This window comes from Monodon monoceros, unplaced genomic scaffold (genome assembly GCF_005190385.1).
Source record: "Monodon monoceros isolate NGI ecotype Baffin Bay Population unplaced genomic scaffold, NGI_Narwhal_1 Super_Scaffold_16, whole genome shotgun sequence".
NCBI classification, from domain to species: domain Eukaryota; kingdom Metazoa; phylum Chordata; class Mammalia; order Artiodactyla; family Monodontidae; genus Monodon; species Monodon monoceros.
Genome location: NW_021703772.1, coordinates 8,974,781 through 8,992,325, shown reverse-complemented (window position 1 = coordinate 8,992,325; position 17,545 = coordinate 8,974,781). Strand labels below are relative to the sequence as shown.

Below are 17,545 nucleotides of genomic sequence, written 5' to 3'. Positions count from 1 at the left end.
TTTGAGTACTGAATGTTATGAAGCAAGAAAATTTCCCAAGTTAAATTAGTGTATTCTTGGCCAGAGAATACAGTCAGATTTTTAAAAAGTCAACTTAGGGAGTTCATTGAGAGGTATATATGCACCTAATACATAAGTGAAATCATACATCAGTGGGGAAGGAGGAAGGAGTGTTTAGCAAAAGATTTTTAGATAATTGGTTATTTGTTCTTTGGGAAAATCGAGTTTGATAATTAAGCTGCCCCTTTATGAAAATAAATCTGTTGGGAGAATGAGAAAACAAATAAAAACATAAATTAGAGAGAACATTTATCTGAATATTTATCAGACCTTTGGATGAGAAGCAGGCTTATTTCCATTGCTGTCAAGTGATTGAAAGGGAAAAGACACTAAGGTAAATATGTGAAAAAACTTTGCATAATGATAGACAAAAGGTTAATATTTACTTCAGTAATAGTAAAAGCTCATACAGACTGATAACTGCCATTTATTAGTAAGCTCTCCCTGTGTTTTCAGTACTACCCTGGGCATTTTATTCATGTTAAAAATTTAATAGTCATCCTATCATTATGTAAATAATCGAGACTCAGAAAGTAAATGTTTTGCCCAAGAGCTTTTGTGCACACTTGTACTAAATGGCGGGTCTTGGATTCCAACTTGGGTGTGATAAGATCTTATGTTCTCAGCTCTTAAAAGATGTTCTTTTTCAAACAGGTTGTAAGACTAAAAGCACTGGATAAATGAGTAGTCAATTCAGATAGTGGCTAAATAAAAGAAATTCAAATAAACAATGGGGCAGAGGCTATTAAATAGAGATTTTAAAAACTGATAATGTTTATGCTACTAGGGGTGGGTTGAGACGTGAGATGAGGCAATTTTATGTACAGCCTGGCCCTCTGTATCCACAGGCAGGGGTTGAGCGGAGTTGGTTCCAAGGACCCCCATGGATACCAGAATATGCCCTTATGTATAAAATGGCATAGCATTTGTCTATAACCTTTGTACATCCGCCAGTATATTTTAAATCATCTCTAGATTACTTATAATACCTAATACAATGTAAATGCTATGTAAATGTTGTAAATACAGAGTACAATTAACCTTTGGGGCAAATTAGATCAATTGGATCAGCTTGTTCTGATCCCTTCAGCAATGAGAGCAGGATAGGATGAGTCAGGATAATATTTAAGACATAGGGGAACTGGCAAATTGTTGACTACCTGGCCTGGAGCATAGTAGTTGGTGGGAGATTCAAGAGTTAAGTTATTCCATGACATGGGCATATTCTTCCTGGTGAATTGTAGATGTTTGCTGATTTGAAATACCAGATATTGCTAAGAAAGACTTATTTTCATCATCACTGACAAATATTGATATGCAGGTGACCCTGCTAGGCCTTGCTGTAGGTGGAGGGTGCTTTGCCTTTGCTAAATCAGAGTAAATGAAATAGAAAAGTTGTCTGGTCATAGGGGAGGCAAGATGGCCATAGTTTAGTAGGGGTAACCAAATGTCTTGGCTTGCCAGGAAAAGTCCAGGTTTATGCCTGTTGTCCTCACATAATTATTCATTGTGTCACCCTTTATTCCCTGAATTGTCCTGGTTTGGATGATAAATTATGTCATCTAACATTTAGCAATTGCAAAACTAGCTGTTCTTGGACCCCTTCCCTGCCTTATTTACTTATTTATTATTTTTGATGCTTAAGGAGCAGGGTTGTCTCTCAGATCCTCAGGTGTCTCCTCCTAAAGTAGCTTGATTTTTGAGACATTTATTCTGGAGCCATGGCAGCTATCTGATTCTTCTTTTGAACCAAAAGACTTTTCTCTCTGAATGAGAACTCCGATGTTCTAACTCTAAAATGTTCTGCTTTACCTCAAGTCAGACATTTGAATGGAGAGATTCTAAGTGTAAACACCTTGTTTTTGCCCCAATTCCCTCTTTCACTCTTCCTCCACTCATATGTGTAGCTTCTCAGGAACTACTGAAGAAAGAGAAGTTGTGGAGTTCTAGTTTTTCAGTGGTTGTTGTTGGATGCCATATAACTCTGAAAAAGACTTTTTTTAGAAAAAATTTGTTTTTGAGGTATAGTTGATTTACAATGTTGTGTTAGTTTCTGGTGTACAGCAAAGTGATTCAGTTATACATATACATATATCCATCTTTTTTCAGGTTCTTTTCCCATGTAGGTTATTACAGAATGTTGAGTAGAGTTCCCTGTGCTATACAGCAGGTCCTTGTTGATTATCTGTTTTATATGTAGTAGTGTGTGTCTGTTAATCCCAAACTCCTAATGTACCCCCCCCACACCTTTCCCCTTTGGTAACCGTAAGTTTGTTTTCTATGTCTGTGAGTCTGTTTCTGTTTTGTAAATAAGTTAATTTGTGTCATATTTTAGATTCCACATGTAAGTGATCTCATGGTATTTGTCTTTCTCTTTCTGACTTACTTCACTTAGAATCTCTGGGTCCACCCAAGTTGCTGCAAATGGCATTATTTCATTCTTTTTTATGGCTGAGTAGTATTCCATTGTGTGTATATACCACATCATCTTTATCCATTCATCTGTCAGTGGACATTTAGGTTGCTTCCATGTCTTGGCTATTGTAAATAGTGCTGCTGTGAACATTTGCGTGCATGTATCTTTTCAAATTAGCGTTTTCTCCGGATATATGCCAAGGAGTGGGATTGCTGGATCATATGGCAACTCTATTTTTAGTTTTTTTAAGGAACCTCCATACTGTTTTCCATAATGGCTGAGCCAATTTACATTCCCACCGACAGTGTAGGAGGGTTCCCTTTTCTCTGCACCCTTTCCAGCATTTGTTATTTGTAGACTTTTTTGATGATGGCCATTCTGACCGGTGTAAGGTGGTACCTCATTTTAATTTTAATTTGCATTTCTCTAATACTTAGTGATTTTGAGCATCTTTTCATGTGCCTATTGGCTATCTGTATGTCTTCTTTGGAGAAATGTCTATCTAGATCTTCTGCCTTTTTTTTTTTTGTGGTACGTGGGCGTCTCACTGTTGTGGCCTCTCCTGTTGCAGAGCAACAGGCTCTGGATGCACAGGCTCAGCATCCATGGCTTACGGGCCTAGCCGCTCCGCGGCATGTGGGATCTTCCCAGACCGGGGCACGAACACGTATCCCCTGCATCAGCAGGCGGACTCTCAACCACTGTGCCACCAGGGAAGCCCCCATTTTTTAATTGGGTTTTTTTTTGTTGTTACTGAGTTGTATGAGCTGTTTGTGTATTTTGAAAATTAAGCCCTTGTCGGTTGCATCGTTAGCAAATATTTTCTCCCAGTCTGTAGGTTGTCTTTTCGTTTTGTTTATGGTTTCTTAAAAGGACTGTTTAAAGAGATGATATACCTGTATTCACTACACTTATATATTTATGTAATCTTTAATTCTTAAACTTTTCCATATTTCTTCCACATTTCAGAGCAACTGTTTTCAAGGGGAAGATAAAGGGTTTCACAAAATCATCTTGAGAGTTCACTTTAGGATGTCCATGGGAAAAAATTGCATTTAATTTGCATTTGCTTATATAATATTGAGCTTTATTCTCAGTTTGTGACAATAAATGGACATATCTATTTACCCATTTTCATTTTTTTATGTTACTTCCTGTGTCATTTAATGACACATTTCAGATCTCCAGCCCCAAAAGTAGGCATGTGGAGTACACGGTAGAGTAAAAGATGGCGCCACTCTCAGTCTTCACTACTCCAGCTTTGGCCTCTAAAAGGTTGAGAGAGCAATGTCTAAGCCCTACCCTTATTAGAGTTGCCTTTCTGAGGCACAGGGCTGGAGCAGTGATGCCTAGGAAGTAGCCCCTATGTTACTTGGAACTCCCTTTCTTCCAACAAGGCAGAGGTTTAGTGAAAGTTTATCTCAGGGAGGAGTCAAACACTCAAGGCAGAAATGCACTGGGGTCTCACCAAGAGTTCTCACCAGGGACACAAACCCTGTTGTGAGTGTCCATCTGCCACTGCGTTTCTCTGTTTACTCACTGTCGTGGCCCCCCTCCCCCCAGCATCCTCTCTCTGCAGACCAGCTTTCTCCACCTGATAGAAAGCCTGGTCACCTACATTTCTTTCATGGAGCTTCAGCCCCTCAATAGACACTTTAGCCCGGGGTCTACCTTCCTCTCTAGGTTACTTTGCTGGGGACAGCAGGGGTATGGTTCTTATAGGACTATAGCACCTCCTATTGGAGCTGTGTTAATGGTGTGGGGTGGGAGGGGCAGTTGCCAGAAGGAGATGGTGCTGGGGACCTTATGACCCTATAGAGTGACCCTATGATGTTCCCAGCTGTGAGGATTGTTGGCATTCTTAGCCTCCTATCTGATTTGTTTAGGTGTCCAAGATGCGAGTTCTAAAGGACTTCTTGGTTATTTGTCTGCCCTGAGGCCACATATTTCTTGCTATTCTTTTGTCCTTTATCTTTCTTTTTAGCCTTAAAAACAGGCTCCATCTTAGCTCCTCTGGCCATAGATATCCTCAAGGCCCAGAGGAGTCTGTAAAGAATTGGACCATAGTATCCTAAAGGAAATCCACCTCTGACTAAAAAGCTACTGCATTTGTATCAACAATCCTGGAAATACAGAAGGAGGGGCTGGGTGTTCTGCTTTTAGTCTAAACCAGCAGTGTTTGTTGATTGAGTAGCATTTTGATTTATCGCATCATTCTCACTTTGTTTCAGCTACAGTGAAGTGCCCTTTGCCTCTGCACCGCCCCCCCCCCCCCGCGGCCCCAAATGCCCTGACCCCTAGTTGTATTCTTGTTGTTTTTCCTAATTTCCTAGAAGACATTGGAATAGAATAGAGGTTTGGAAGTATAATTCAGCCATTATTTTAATTTATGAATGGTATTTTTTACACTATGAATAGAATACATTTTGTATAACTGGCTAAAAATATTTTTTGTAAACACAGCCATTCAGACCTTGTATCTGTAAAGCCTCATAGGTAATAGGGGCTTGAAAAATATGTTGAATAAACTTGGAAGTATTTTTTATTTATCCTTACTTACCAAATGACGGACTGAATAGGAGTTGCATGCTGGAGTCAGAGCTCTTTGAGTGATGGAGGAGCTGTGACAGCCATCTCTCTATGTTAGAAAAGAGGCCGGGGCCATTGTTATTCACAGAAATTATTTGACTCTGAAGAACAGTGATGGAAGTACTTTATTTTGCTGCACACCATACACGTTGATTGCCTCAATACACTTTCCGTGTTTGACTTAATTTCGTAATCTCTTCCCAGACGGGATGTCCCCTTAGCAGTGTTACCTATTTCCACCTGAGCGAGAAAATTGACGCACTAGATCTTGCAGTATTTAACAAGTTTATCATGGTGGTAAGGTTAAAACCACACCCTTATGTTAAGATTAGCTAGTTATTTTTTTTTTCATGTTTCTTGCCTTCCATTTTAGGGAAATGCAAAAAAATAGGGGTATGTTTCCTTCTTTTTTCCCCTTTCTGTCTCATCCTCTCCCTCACCCCAAAGAATTAGATAAGGAACAAAGGAAAAATAAGGAAAGACAAAATGATTCCTGGGGCAGGGTTAGTACACAAATAAATGCATGTCTTTTACACTAGCTAGTTGGGGACCACCCATTTGGCTTTGAGTTTTAGAAGCCAAAACAAAGAAGAAATCGATCAATTGCAAGGCTGTGTTCATGAGATAAAAAGTAAACCAGCCACTTAGGAGAAGCATAATTTTTCCAGGAATTGAGACCCTGTGGATCCTTTATTAATGAAGGCTCTGGGTCCTTGGTACACTTCTCTCTGTTCTCTGAAGTGTCTGTAAAAGTACCCAGTTCAAGTATAAGGCATCTTAGTACAAGACATAGGAATAATGTTAGACTGGAGCACAGTTTAATTAAATCACTACTTTTCTGATGCTCTGTAGCTATGGAAATGGCCCCCTATAATCGTTCATGCCGTTGAACTTTTTATGAAAATTGAGTACCAAAGAGGTCCAAGGTTATAGTTTTCTAGTGACTGCTCTGCTTTAACAGTTAACTGAGGGGGCCAGCAGCACCAATCATCTGCCTTTGAAAAACTGAAGAGTTTAACCAGGACTGGGTTTCACATCTAGTTGTAGAAATTGACTTGGAGGCCAGGTCATTGAATTCCTCAGAAAACAGTTCTGTGTCCAACATGCAGACATGCTTTTTGGTTTTGTTTTCTGTTTTTTAAATTTTATTTTATTTGGCTGTACCGTGCGGTATGCAAGATCTTAGCTCCTTGACTGGGGATCGAGCCCATGTGTCCCCTGCATTGGGAGCATGGAGTCTTAACGAGTGGACCGCCAGGGAAGTCCCCCAAACATGTTTAATGGATAGTGTTTTACGTCACAAGGTAGTGATTTTTTTTTAATTTGTTAAATTTCTGACACAGAAGCCCAACATAAAAAACTGATAGAAGTGAGGTGTTTGGGCTAGAGACGAGGTGGACCCTCACCTGCTCCAGACCTTAGGGCAAGGTTTAAAAGCCACTGTGAGATTCAAGGCTAACACCATTTTAGTTTGGAAAAACTTCAAGAAAGCCTGGATCACCAGACTCCCACTTTTATGGAACAAGCTCACCCTGTGTGCCCCCTACCCACAGAATACCTGTAGAAAGCCTAATTTTAACATTTAACTCATTAACTTCCTGTTTAAACCACTGTGATTCTGATAGGTTGGTGACATGGTTAGCAATAACCCAAATATTTGGTAGATCAAGTTAAAAACTAAAGAAGGTGGATTTTTGAGGCCTAGTAATCATATTCACTTGAGTTGGTAGCATTCTTCTGCTGAAACAGTAAAGGAAAAACAGAATCCCATGTTCAGAATTTTTGTAGAAGGAAATAAGTTTTTAATGGAAGAAAATGTATCCTTTGTAGCTTTTCCTGAATGTTTTGCGGCCTCTACCTAAAACTTAACTGTCTATACTCCCTTGGATATAAGATGTCTCTGTTGTGCATTTTCAATACAGCTTTCAGATAAAAAGCAAGTTTTCCATTGTGACTATATTGTGATGTCAACACTCACCTAAAAAGCACCACTCCATAAAGTGGGGAATGTTCTTTGAGCAATAAAAGAAGCCATGTGTTTATTCTGTAAACAGCACTTAAGTTTACAGTGAGTTCTGTAAACTCACTGCCTTCTGCCTTCCTTTTCATTCAACACTTTATTACCCACCAGAGCTTGATGAAATTACAAAATAATTTTTGTTTCCTTATCAGAGTTCATATTGTTGCATAAAGCTCTCTAATCAATTGTAATACATTTTCTGACTTTCATCCAAATTTATTCTGTCTACAAAATGCAGCTCAAGAATCATCTCCCTTGTTGAATGAAGTGTGAGACCTTCAACACACAGTGCCCTGTCTGTCCTCTGAGCTTGCAACTTGGCTCTCTTATTTGGGTTTTGTCATGCAGGGTCTGGTGGCATGTATTAGTCTTCCATAGATTTCACTCTTCCTGTGTGTGCCTTGTCTCCCTAGCTGTATTCTGAGTCCTGGAAGAATTCCTGTGTGTACCACATGAGGCATGACCACATCTTTTGGTCCACGAGCTGAGTTTTGGCTGTAGGATTGAGAACTTTTACCCTCCAAAAACACAAGCAAGAGTTTTTATATACGATCATGCCAATCAGGTGACAAATGAATTCAGTTACTTCCTCTGATATAAAATGTTTTTAGCCTCATTATTTCATCTAGAGTTTTTCTCTCAACTCAGGATCAAGCCTCCATATGCCAGTTAGTGTGTTGATTTGGAGGGGTGGAAAGGAATGTTGACTGGTTAGAAGAATTCTCAGAGAAATCATCTTTGGGTAAAATGTTCTACATGATCCTCTAAAGGGCCATGCAACTGTGTATTCTGTGACTCCAAATATTTCTGCTGGAAAAAGTCTGTTTACACTGAATACCACCATACGGTGGCCTTTGAGCAGTTTTAAAAGAAAACAAACCTTCAAATCTCCAACTATGGTGCTTCAGCTCAGGCTGGTTTTGTGGCATGTTTATGCTTTTGTGGGCATTTAGCCAGAACAGAAATAGCAATGCTGAACCTTGAAGGAGAGTGATTTTTCAGGTTTACATCTGATCCTCTAGAAATAAGTTTTACGGTTATAAATTTTAAAAAGGAATTTTTTTTTCAAAATACAGTTCTTAATTGGAATGACTGAAAGGAAAAAAATAAAAATCATTTCAACACTCTCAGGTGTAACTTTTTAGAACCACAGTATTTTCTTACTTTTTCAATCTATCTTAATTCTTTGACAAAAAAAAAATTTTCGGAAAGGCTTTTATTTTTCTTGTTTGAACTTTGTTTCAAATTTTCTCACTTGTTTACTGTTCAAGTTTTGAATTACACAATTTTTTTAAGGAATTACCATCTTTTTAAAAGAGCAGGATTGGCTATTTGCTTTTTCTTCTTTACCAAACATGGGTGAGGCTGTGATGTTTACTCATGGTCATATGGTCTGTGCTTCCACAACCTTGTGGCAAAGTGAGTAGTAAATTGAACCAGAAGAAAAATGGATTTATAATTTTTTCCTTGAAGATTAATGGTTTCACATTTTAAAATGTGGACACTGATTAACCTTTCATATTATTAAATTCAGTGCTAATTTGTCAAGGAATAGTTGAAGTTCATGTTTCTGAAACTAATTCTACAGCTATGATAATGTAACTTAATTCCTTAGAATATCTGTGAATGAATCAGTGTAGATAAAATTAAAGATGGCAGATCCATACTGATAAAAGGCTTTTAACATATTCATGGAAATCAGTTAATTAGTCATGTATTACAAGTATTTCTAAATAATGCTTTGTAATATGTAACTATGATTTCAAGTCTTAAACCAAGTGATGAAATCTTTTTGCCTTGTGATAATTTAAGAAATTAAGCATTGTGAACAAGATAGCTATCGTTAGTAAATGAACTACTCAGGTTGATTATAAATCTATTTTACAAACTGCCGTCCCATCCTATCAGTTGGTTATGAAATCAATTTAGTGGGCTATGACTAGCATTTTAAAAGGGAGGGAAGGGAGCAGGGGACTAGGATAGAATAAAATAGAATGGAGAATGTCAGTGTAATTTTGCATAGTGAGGATAAGTGCTGTTTGGTGGTACTTTGTGTGTGTCTGTGTGTATGTGATACATTTTTTTTATGTATGAATATATGTGTCTTGAAATCAGAGAAATCTGTAAGCTATCACTGCTAGTGGTAATGAGTTAGGTGACCTGGTGGCCTTGTGGTTGTTTAAATGACTGTGCACACAAAATAGATAGTTAGTGGGAAGCAGCTGCATAGCACAGGGAGATCAGCTTGGTGCTTTGTGACCACCTAGAGGGGTGGGATAGGGAGGGTGGGAGGGAGATGCAAGAGGGAAGAGATATGGGGACATATGTATATGTATAGCTGATTCACTTTGTTATAAAGCAGAAACTAACACACCATTGTAAAGAAATTATAATCCATTAAAGATGTTAAAAAAAATAAAACCGCTAAGACTGATGTCAGAAAAATTAAAAAATCAACGACTGTACACACAATACAAACTGATGGCCGGCTTTAATTGGAAGGTTCCAGTATTTGTACTGTGCTTTTAACAGGGAATAAAGGAAGACCTGTGTGACTTGCTGAACAGATTTGTATTTGACAGGAATCTGGTAAGGAAAGCTAATAATACTCTGTTTAACAAACTAGAGATCCAAGAAAAATTTTTAAATGTCAAATGTATATTGAATCTAAATCAGAAGCAATTTAATAGGAATAATTGTTCAGTCCAGCAGGTTATGTCGCAAAAGGCAGTAGTAAACAATGGGTGCGGATGTGGTTCACTACAGAACATACAGGTCAATTATGTTGCTCAATAGAGAGCTGCCATGTAATGTATCAAAACTATTAATGGAGTTTAAGACTACATTTATGAAATCTGTGGATAGGTAGTCTTGGATCATATGTGGAGTACAGGGTCTGGTTTGGAGCACCACACTTTTAAGAGGGGTGGTGACAAGCTGGAATCCTGGAGAATAACTGAGGGGAGTCCTCTGATTGAGTCAACTCCTTCAAGTTTTATCTTCTTTATCTGTAACAAAAGCACAACTGGATACATCTTATAGGAATTTGGCTGCCAACAGTGCTAAATGTAACGCAGACTGAATGGGAATATTATGGCTCTTGTTCCCAGACAGCTCACAGGCTAGCATGGTGATGGTAATTTATATATTAATATGTCTGATTAGGCTGTTCAAAGTGCTTTGAGTTCTTCTTTCTACATGACATCTAAAAATATTCTCAAATCACAGATTTGTGTTTTTGAAAAATATATCATTTAAATGTTTATTTGGCATCATCCTTATTTAACATGTATTTTAGTATAGTCACCATTTATAAAGAATACATTCTGTACCACCCCACCCCCCAATAACTTAATTAGGTGGCTATTGGAGAAAGGTCACTAATTCATGTTACTATAGTGGATTTCTTGATTGATTTTTCCCACAACTAAGCAGTGCTAGTGTGAAAGTTGCCTCACTGTCAAACTGGATATCATAGTGAGGTTTGTTAAATTAGATTCTACTAGAACTAATTTCAGAAAAGGATACCATTGTTTAACTGTAAGTAATGTCTGATATCTATAATATGAAATCTTGCATCATAGTCAGTATGCAGTTACAAGCTTGATAGGAAACCCAGAATTCATAAAGAAAAAGATTATAGATAAAGCTATAAGAAAATGAGAACTTTGTACATTGACAAAAAGTTGGAATGCAAATGGAAAAACTAACATTTGCAAAAAAAAGACAAAGGGATTAATGTTCATAATTATAAGTATCCTATCAATCAATGAGAAAAAGACTCCAGACCCAGTAGAATAATGGGCATTAGAGATGTACAAACAATTTTGCTAAGGAAATACAAATGGATAATAGGCATGAAAACGTGTTCACTGTCAGCAGTGATCAGCAATTCAAAGAATCAAGTTGATGTATGGGGAAGAGAAGGTCAAGAGAATAGCATTTTTAATCTGACAGATTGGCAAAAATCAAAAGGGTTAGTAGGGCTGGTGTTGGTTGGCTGGTGAGGAAATAGCTGCCGTCATCCGCTGTTGATGACAGTGTAAATTGGCATAAGCTTTTGGTGCAAGTTAAAAAACATTTAGAAGAGTAGTCCCATTCATGGCACTTATTTTAGTCCTGAGCAAACTACCTTTCTTTTAAACAACAAAAGATATTTGAAAACTATTATGGGGCCAATACTCAGATGGAGCAAAAAGCAGATGTATAAGAGCAAACTTTTCTGCAGAAGCCAGGTTCAAGTTAGTGTGTGTGTGTGTGTGTGTGTGTGTGTGTGTGTGTATTTTTAAGGTTAAAATTTAAACTTACAAGAAAGAAGTCAGAGAGCTCTGAAACATGATACAGTCTTAACTCCTAAGAATTACTTAGCTAATTCCAGTTTGGTTAAAATACTTCCAACCATATCTCTAAGTGAATTCTAGAACTGTTTAAGTGATTGTTTATATGTGCCCTGCCCTGTTCCAGAAAGGATTTAAAGTAGCTTGAAGTATTCTGTTTTACTTAATTATCATAATTTTAGTCTTAGAAATCCTTAATGACTGCATGATACACTGAAATTACCACAGTAAAACTTGACACTAGTAGTATGGTTCTCTTAAAAAGTGTTTGAGGCTTAACATGAGATTCCTGTTTGTAAAATTAATACACAGATTTTTTTTTTAACAAGAGCTGGTGCTTTAAAAAATCCTTGTAAAACTATTTTTGTCTAAAAATTACTTTGTCTGAAGCAAAGCTCTCTCCTATAAACAGGTGTCTCTTGCTTTGTTGTTCAAATAAAGAATGAACTTTATCATTAGAGCATATTTCATAAACATTCATAATTTGACATTCGCATGTTTAGTGTGAGTAAAAGAAACTTTCAAGGGTTAATAGAAAGCCTATTAGAAGAACACAAAAGTGAAATGATTTCTAAACATTGTATTTACCAAGCCCATTTCATTAAGTTCTCGATCTGTAATTCATACATAACAAAAGCTATTAATTTAAAACAGGAATTTTTTCTAGAAATTTAAATTTATGGGAATACTATTAAAGATTGATTCACCTAGTGATTATTTACTACTTTTGATTACCAAAAACAATAACAACAACAACAAAAAACAGAATTAATGGTCCTTATGATGTACGTAATTGGTACATTTAGCTTTAGGGTCATGGAGAAAGTTCCACCAAGAATAGTCTACCCTAACCTACACTTCTAAATTCTGAAAATGTTAGAGATTTGAGGTCTCCAACAATCTCTCTTTTTAAAAAGTGATCTGGAAAAAATATTAGGCATATGCCTAAAGGAGATTTGTTTTAGTTAATATGACATTTTCCCAAAAGATGAGTGGCTGGAGAAGTTCGTGGTCACTCAGACCTATACATGTGTTTGGGAAATTTTAGTTGGAACTGGAAGGTAGTTCCTAGCTCTCTATGCAATGCACTTGTTATTTAATAGAAAAAAGGAACGTGGGTTGTCAACGATGAGCAATAAAAATCCTCTCCAAAGCATATGGAACAGAGATGTGGGCCAATTTTTGTTTTTTGATATTGTGGGGGGTTTTTTCGTGGGGGGGGAGGGGACAGTCAAAGTTATCCTTTTCATATTTATTTAACTCATAATAATCTTAGAAATTGCCTTTTGTCTATTTGATCAGAATTTAAAGATCAATATTTTTAAAAAGACACTTAGTGAACATTTATTTCTGATTACTTTTTGATAATTAAGTCATACTTCCATGTTGTACATTTTGTGATACTTGATCTGTTTGTAAGATGATAGGACAAATAAATACAAAGAGAATTTGAAGTCAAAAGACTTGCCTTGAATTCTGATGCAGACGTTCAACATGGGATCTCAGGGCTGACCTTTTATGTGAATCTAAAGACGTACAGCAAGTATTTACCATAGAAATTGGGGAAAGTGGGAAGGGGTAGTTTCATGGATAGAAAGTGTTGGATTTAGAGAATACACATCACAGTATAATGCCCAAGTGATCAGTCAATTAAGTTCATTCTAATTTAACATTAATAAAAAGTCAATGCAAAAAAGTTGTGAAGACCCAAAACAGGATGGTTCTACAAATTGTGCCACAATCTTGGGAACCCAGATCCACCCTTTCAGTATTTCATCTTGGTTAATTACATGAATCTATTACACTTTAGTCAGAATTTTGCCATGTTTATATTCATGGCACAAACAACATACAGGTGGCAACTTACAGATTGGAACAGTTAAGTGAGCAGGTGTGGGTCCAACTTTGTACATAGCAATAGCTAGATTATAGGTGCTTACCTAGATTTCCTGCTCACTTATCCTCCAAGACCATCTAGGTGGTGGCCCCTAACCCTGTTCTGGCTGGGTTTCAGATTAAAACTTTCTGGTTAACTCCTGGTTGTTTATGTATCAATAGTTTCTGTGGCCTTTTTTGTTTTGAGAACTGTTTTTCAGTTCCAGTCAATACATGTGTCTGGAGTCTTATGCAAAACAATATGCCAAATGTTACGAGAATGTAACATGTTGGCTGGTATTCAGTTTTGCCACATTCAGTTGGGGCTTCCTGACTCATTGAGGGTGATACATATGTAAATAATAAAAGCACACTATAATCAAGGTTTTGAAAGCTCAGGAGTGAGGAGGAAGATTACTGTGGGGGTCTTCATGGAGGAGCTGTTATTTAAAAGTGGAATTAGACATGGGCAGGATTTTGGACAAGAAGAGAAAAGGGGGGCATTCCCAAGGCGGGGATACTCATGCTGGCATTGCTGTAGTTTTCCAAGAATTTCAGGGAGGGGCACTGTAAGTCAGCTGTTGAAGGCATTGCCTGTGTGTACCTATTTCCTCTGTAGATATTCTTTTCCTGTGCCATCAGCAGATAAGTTAGTTTATTGAATTACAGTGGACAGAATGACAACACATATACATTGGAACAGTTAAGTAAGAGCTGTGAGACTATAGAGGAGAAAGGGTTGTTTTTATGTCAGAAACATGGTTTAAGGTGATCACTTTGCAGTTATACATAAATTTAACTTTGACCGTTTAGGCAAATAAAGGGGAAAAAAGCAAAAGCAAAGCACAATGGACATACCAATTACAAGAAACATAACAATTCTTTAGAGTAAAAAATGTTCTCTATTACTGATTTTTAAAAATTATGAAAATGTTCAAGTATATTCAAATACTCTAGTATAATGAAGTTCTAGCTCCAACAGTTACTAATATTTTGCTCACCTTGTTTCATCTATCCCCCCCACCTTACTGTTAGGGAGGGGTGGTACTGTAGTATTTTGAAGCAAGTCCCAAATCACCTGTATTTCAGTATGTATGTCTAATTGATAAGGATATTTTTTACATATCTACTATATTATAATACCTAACAAAATTAACAGTAATTTCTTAATTATCCTACCCAGTATAATTTTCCTGACTTGCCCATGTATCTTTTGTATAGTTTGTTTATTTGAATCAGGCTCCAGAGAAGAGCCATATATTTGACTATGTCTAGTGAGTTTCTTTTATTACTTAACATTCTCCACTGCCTTTCCTGCCCCCGCTCTGCTAACGCTATTTGATTTGCTGCAGAAACCCAATATTCGTCTTGTCGAGGGGCCCTTGTTCTGGGTTTGACTTGGTGATTCCATGTGATGTTTAACTTGTTCCTTCATCTCCTGTGTTTCCTATAGACTGATAGGTTTAGGAACTTGATTAGCTTCAGTTTTTTTTTAAGTGGAGGAAAGGAGATCAAATATTTTTATAGATGGACCTTTGTACTTCCTATTGCATCCTATCATGAGACACATTGATGTCTGATTTTCCTATTTTTAATGATAGATCAGTGTTCCAAGTTATCAGCTCCAGTTATCTACTATGAAGTTCTCCATCAACCTTTCACCTATGATTTTAATGGCTGTTGATAATTGTTGCCTAGATCCCTTATTTCATCAAGGATTACAAAATGATAATTTTCTACTTTTCTTTCTACATTTATTAGCTATATGAATCTTCTATAAAAAAACTTTCCCTTTCAACTATTTGGCTACCCTCAAATACAGGCTACGCAGTAAAGACAGAATAAATGTGCCATTCCCTTTCTTTTATTTACCAGTTTGGGGGGTATTGAGTTCTCACAAACTCTAAGGTGACCAATGAATTTTCTTTTTTAGTATTATAATTTTCATGGGTTTTAATGTTTTATATTAACTGTATTGTTACTTGTACTACTATTAAATACATAATAACATATTATATATGCAAATTTTAATTTGCATGTCAATTCATTGCAATAATTTTTCTTTTTTATGCCAAAATTGTACCATCTTAGGCCTGTGGGAGCCTTTCAGGTTGGCTCCTGTGTCTGTTTTGGCAGGACCTCATCCATCTTTGCTTTCTGAGGTAACATGCCCTAGGCTCAGCTCATCTTATATATTTTCCTGCTCCTTCATGGAGCCCTGGTTCCTCTTATTGGGAATGATCTTGTACTAATTTTTTTTAATAGCACTTTTATACTCAGGAAAAAACTGTACATGTACATTGTAAATATTTAACATTAAGAAAAATTTAATATGGAACACACATTCTCACTACCCATTATTAACCTCTGATTTTTTTTCTTAGTCAACATATGTGTTTGCATATATAGAACACATGACTATTTTATATACATATATACACCCATATGTATATGTGGTGCATATAAATATATATATATGCACCTTTGTATCTAAAGTGTTTTCAGTTAAAAGGAATTGTGGGCATTTTTTCACGTCAGTAGAAATCTTCAGAAGAATAGATTTTTAAATGAGTTCACAATGTTCCATTATATTTCCTGGGGCTTTTTCCCTTTTTTTCAACTGTCTTAAGTAATGATTCAGCTGCCATCTTGGTACATAAATCTAAGAGAAGCAGGTTTAAGAGAGAAGCATTTTTAAGTCTCCTGATACATAGTGAACATACTCATTGTCATATGAAAGACACTGGTTAACCTGATAGATGGTGCATTAAGAGTTGGAGTCAAAACCTTGGAAGTCCTTTCTCTTCCACTTTACTAACTAGCTTCATGGTGTTTGAATAAATTATTCAATATTTTTGTGCCTTAGTTTACTCATCTATAGAATAGAAAAAAAAATAAAACTTAGTAATGAATCAAAAGAGTTCTACTCTTTCCTTGAGAATCAAAAGATAGTTTGCTCATTCTACAGATATTCTACAAGTATGTTCTAGACACTGTTCCAGGGTCTGGGTATACAACAATGAATGAGTGAAACAAACAGAGTCCTTTTCCTGGGACATATATGTCAGGTAATGGTGACAAGTACTGGAAGAGCGATGAAGCAGGATAAGGAGATGAGATTAGGGGAAAGGTGCTCTTCTGGAAACACTGGTCAGGGAAGGCCCTGTGAGTAAAATGAGGGAGAGAGCCATAGTGATCTGAGCGAAGAACTCTCCATGAACAGTATGGGGAATGTACTTAGGCCGGGCCCAGGAATGTCAAGCCAGACAGTGTGGCTAAAGCCGCGACTGTAAGAGATGAGGACAGAGAGCAGTAGATCACAAGGAGCCTTGCAGGCCTTGGTCAGGAGTGTGGATTTTATTCTGAATGAAGTGAGAGGTCATTGGGAGAGGGATTAAACAAGAGAAGTGACGGGGCTTTGTAAACTGTGAAGTGTAGTACTGTAGGAGAGATCTTACATTATTTAAAATATTGCTACTATTACCACCATGGTAACCATCTGATTTACCATCTAGGCTATAAAAAAAAATGTCAGTCTAACTCCTGCGTAGTATCCAGTGTTGCACATCATTGGCCCCTGAAAGTCTGATCAAGATACATTAATTGCAAAGCACACTTTACAGGTCGTCTTGTATGCTCTTGAACACTTAATTTTGGTTTTGACATAGTTGATGATGAGCTTTGTATATGGTAGCTTTGGTAATTAACCAGAGGTCCAGTTGCTTCTTAAAGCTATCCATGGTTTATTTTAATGGAGCTGAGTCATTGCATCTTATTTGCAGTTTAGAAGGGCATGTAGCCTATCCTTCCAAAAACTGAATCAAAACTTTTAGATGCAGGTTTTAAAAGGATAAGATCACTCATCTTACATTGCTATACAGTCTGTGTGGATACTTTTTTTTTTTTTTTTTTGCGGTACGCGGGCCTCTCACTGTTGTGGCCTCTCCCGTTGCGGAGCACAGGCTGCCGACGCGCAGGCTCAGCGGCCATGGCTCACAGGCTCAGCCACTTCACGGCATGTGGGATCCTCCCGGACCGGGGCACGAACCCGTGTCCCCTGCATCGGCAGGCGGACTCTCAACCACTGCACCACCAGGGAAGCCCTGGATACCTTTTTTAAAACCCATTTTGGCTTTGGAAACAGTAGTCATGAATCAGATTTTAGAAGGAAAAAAAAAAACATGTAATTATGCTTAACTGCTGTTTATTCAGATTTTACCATATGCAGATGCTGTTCTAAACACTTGA

At 37.2% G+C, this 17,545-nt stretch overlaps 1 protein-coding gene across 3 annotated transcripts in view; it reads left to right on the top strand.

Annotated features, from left to right (window-relative positions):
• The window catches only part of CAB39 (calcium binding protein 39), an 85,324-nt gene that overhangs the window by 11,527 nt on the left and 56,252 nt on the right, over positions 1-17,545 (top strand). The gene's annotated exons all lie outside the window — the stretch shown is intronic.